Below are 4,670 nucleotides of genomic sequence, written 5' to 3' on the forward strand. Positions count from 1 at the left end.
AGTACATCCAGGAGAATTTAAAAAAGGGGTTTATCCGCAAGTCCTCCTCTCCTGCCGGAGCTGGATTTTTTTTTGTGTCAAAAAAAGATGGCTCCCTATGCCCTTGCATTGATTACCGCGGACTTAATAAAATTACGGTAAAAAAACGCTACCCCTTACCTCTTATCTCAGAACTCTTTGATCGCCTACAAGGCGCCCACATCTTTACCAAACTGGACTTAAGAGGTGCTTATAATTTCATCCGCATCAGGGAGGGGGATGAATGGAAGACTGCATTTAACACCAGAGATGGACACTTTGAGTATCTGGTCATGCCCTTTGGCCTGTGCAACGCCCCTGCCGTCTTCCAAGACTTTGTTAATGAAATTTTTTTGTGATCTCCTATATACCTGTTTTGTGGTTTACCTGGACGATATTCTGATTTTCTCTGCCAACTTAGAAGAACACCGCCAGCATGTCCGCATGGTTCTTCAGAGACTTCGGGACAATCAACTTTATGCCAAAATGGAAAAATGTCTCTTTGAATGTCAATCTCTTCCTTTCCTAGGATACTTGGTCTCTGGCCAGGGACTACAAATGGACCCAGATAAACTATCTGCCGTGTTAGATTGGCCACGCCCCTCCAGACTCCGTGCTATCCAAAGTTTTTTGGGGTTTGCCAATTATTACAGACAATTCATTCCACACTTCTCCACTATTGTGGCCCCTATCGTGGCTCTAACCAAGAAAAATGCCAATCCTAAGTCCTGGTCTCCCCAAGCGGAAGACGCATTTAACCCCTTAAGGACCGGAGGTTTTTCCGTTTTTGCATTTTCGTTTTTTGCTCCTTGCCTTTAAAAAATCATAACTCTTTCAAATTTACACCTAAAAATCCATATGATGGCTTATTTTTTGCGCCACCAATTCTACTTTGTAATGACGTCAGTCATTTTGCCCAAAAATCTATGGTGAAGCGGGAAAAAAAATCATTGTGCGACAAAATTGAAAAAAAAACGCTGTTTTGTAACTTTTGGGGGCTTCCGTTTCTACGTAGTACATTTTTCGGTAAAAATGACACCTGATATGTATTCTGTAGGTCCATAAGATTAAAATGATCCCCTACTTATATAGGTTTGATTTTGTCGGACTTCTGGAAAAAATCATAACTACATGCAGGAAAATTAATACGTTTAAAATTGTCATTTTCTGACCCCTATAACTTTTTTATTTTTCCGTGTATGGGGCGGTATGAGCACTCATTATTTGCGCCGTGATCTGAAGTTTTTAACGGTACCATTTTTGTATTGATAGGACTTATTGATCACTTTTTATTCATTTTTAAATGATATAAAAAGTGACCAAAAATGCACTATTTTGGACTTTGGAATTTTTTTGCGCGCACGCCATTGACCGAGCGGTTTAATTAATTATATATTTTTATAATTCGGACATTTCCGCACGCGGTGATACCACATATGTTTATTTTTATTTTTATTTACACTGTGTTTTTTTTATTATTGGAAAAGGGGGGTGATTCAAACTTTTAATAGGGGAGGAGTTAAATGATCTTTATTCACTTTTTTTTTCACTTTTTTTTTGCAGTGTTATAGGTCCCATAGGGACCTATAACACTGCACACACTGATCTTCTATGTTGATCACTGGTTTCTCATAGGAAACCAGTGATCGACGAATCTGCCGGATGACTGCTCATGCCTGGATCTCAGGCACTGAGCAGTCATTCGGCGATCGGACAGCGAGGAGGCAGGTAGGGGCCCTCCCGCTGTCCTGTCAGCTGTTCGGGATGCCGCGATTAGCCGCGGCTATCCCGAACAGCCCGACTGAGCTAGCCGGGAACTTTCACTTTCACTTTTAGCCGCGCGGCTCAGCTTTGAGCGCGCGGCTAAAGGGTTAATAGCGCGCGGCGCCGCGATCGGCGCTGCACGCTATTAGAGGCAGGTCCCGGCTTCACTATGACGCCGGGCCCGCCATGATATAATGCGGGGTTACTGTGTAACCCCGCGTTATATCAGAAGAGCAGGACCAAGGACGTACCGGTACGTCCTTGGTCCTTAAGGGGTTAAACATCTCAAGTCTGCCTTTTCTTCTGCTCCCGTGCTCTCCAGACCTGACCCATCTAAACCCTTTCTATTGGAGGTAGATGCCTCCTCAGTGGGAGCTGGAGCAGTTCTTCTACAAAAAAATTCTTCCGGGCATGCTGTTACTTGTGGTTTTTTTTCTAGGACCTTCTCTCCGGCGGAGAAAAACTATTCCATTGGTGATCAAGAACTACTGGCCATTAAATTGGCGCTTGAGGAATGGAGGCACCTGCTGGAGGGATCAAAATATCCAGTTACTATATACACTGATCACAAGAATCTCTCCTATCTCCAGTCTGCCCAACGACTGAACCCTCGCCAGGCTAGGTGGTCGTTGTTCTTTGCCCGTTTTAACTTTGAAATCCATTTTCGCCCTGCTGACAAGAACATTAGGGCCGATGCCCTCTCTCGTTCTTCTGATGCCTCTGAAGTAGAGGCCTCTCCGCAACACATCATTCCTCCTGACTGTCTGATCTCCACTTCTCCAGCCTCCATCAGGCAAACTCCTCCAGGGAAGACCTTCGTTTCTCCACGCCAGCGTCTCGGGATTCTCAAATGGGGACACTCCTCCCATCTCGCAGGCCATGCGGGCATCAAGAAATCCTTTCAACTCATCTCTCGATTTTATTAGTGGCCGACTCTGGACACTGATGTTGTTGATTTTGTGCGGGCCTGTACTGTCTGTGCCCGGGATAAGACTCCTCGCCAGAAGCCTGCTGGTCTCCTTCATCCTCTGCCTGTTCCTGAACAGCCTTGGTCACAGATTGATATGGACTTTATTACGGACTTGCCCTCATCCCATGGCAACACAGTTGTTTGGGTGGTCGTTGATCGATTTTCCAAGATGGCACATTTTATTCCTCTTCCTTCAGCGCCTCAGTTGGCAAAGCAATTTTTTATACACATTTTTCGCCTTCACGGTTTGCCCACGCATATCGTCTCGGATAGAGGCGTCCAATTCGTGTCTAAATTCTGGAGGGCCCTCTGTAAACAGCTCAAGATCAAATTAAACTTCTCTTCTTCTTACCATCCCCAATCCAATGGGCAAGTAGAAAGAATTAATCAGGTCCTGGGTGATTATTTACGGCATTTTGTTTCCTCCCGCCAGGATGACTGGGCAGATCTTCTACCATGGGCCGAATTCTCATACAACTTCAGAGTCTCCGAATCTTCTGCTAAATCCCCATTTTTCGTGGTGTACGGCCGTCACCCTCTTCCTCCCCTCCCTACTCCCTTGCCCTCTGGTTTGCCCGCTGTGGATGAAGTGACTCGTGATCTTTCCACCATATGGAAAGAGACCCAAAATTCTCTTTTATAGGCTTCATCCCGGGTGAAAAAATTTGCTGATAAAAAAAGAAGAACTCCCCCCATTTTTGCTCCCGGAGACAAGGTATGGCTCTCCGCTAAGTATGTCCGCTTTCGTGTCCCCAGCTACAAACTGGGACCACGCTATCTTGGTCCTTTTAAAATCTTGTGCCAGATTAACCCTGTCTCTTACAAACTCCTTCTTCCTCCTTCTCTCCGTATTCCCAATGCCTTCCATGTTTCTCTCCTTAAACCACTCATCCTTAACCGCTTCTCTCCCAAAGTTGTTTCTCCTACTCCTGTTTCCGGTTCGTCTGACGTCTTCTCTGTGAAGGAGATTCTAGCCTCCAAGATTGTCAGAGGTAAAAAATTTTTTTGGGTGGATTGGGAGAACTGTGGCCCAGAGGAGAGATCTTGGGAACCTGAGGACAACATCCTAGACAAAAGTCTTATCCTCAGGTTCTCAGGCTCTAAGAAGAGGGGGAGACCCAAGGGGGGGGTACTGTTACGCCGAGCGCTCCGGGTCCCCGCTCCTCCCCGGAGCGCTCGCAGCATCCTCTCATTCGCAGCGCCCCGGTCAGACCTGCTGACCGGGTGCGCTGCAATATCTCTCCCAGCCGGGATGCGATTCGCGACGCGGGAGGCGCCCGCTCGCGATGCGCGTCCCGGCTCCCGTACCTGACCCGTTCCCCGTCTGTCTTGTCCCGGCGCGCGCGGCCCCGCTCCTTAGGGCGCGCGCGCGCCGGGTCTCTGCAATTTAAAGGGCCACTGCGCCACTGATTGGCGCAGCAGGCCTTATCAGTGTTATCACCTGTGCACTCCCTACTTATACCTCACTTCCCCTGCACACCCTCGCCGGATCTTGTTGCCATTGTGCCAGTGAAAGCGTTCCCTTGTGTGTTCCTAGCCTGTGTTCCAGACCTCCTGCCGTTGCACCTGACTACGATCCTTGCTGCCTGCCCTGACCTTCTGCTACGTCCGACCTTGCTCTTGTCTACTCCCTTGTACCGCGCCTATCTTCAGCAGTCAGAGAGGTTGAGCCGTTGCTAGTGGATACGACCTGGTTGCTACCGCCGCTGCAAGACCATCCCGCTTTGCGGCGGGCTCTGGTGAATACCAGTAGCAACTTAGAACCGGTCCACCGACACGATCCACGCCAATCCCTCTCTGGCACAGAGGATCCACCTCCAGCCAGCCGAATCGTGACATCCCTGCACATATATTAATCGGATGGGGAGATTTTCGCAAAGCAATACACAATGAAAAGTGGAGGGAAACTCATCTAAAA

Source organism: Hyla sarda, chromosome 4 (assembly GCF_029499605.1).
Source record: "Hyla sarda isolate aHylSar1 chromosome 4, aHylSar1.hap1, whole genome shotgun sequence".
NCBI lineage: Eukaryota > Metazoa > Chordata > Amphibia > Anura > Hylidae > Hyla > Hyla sarda.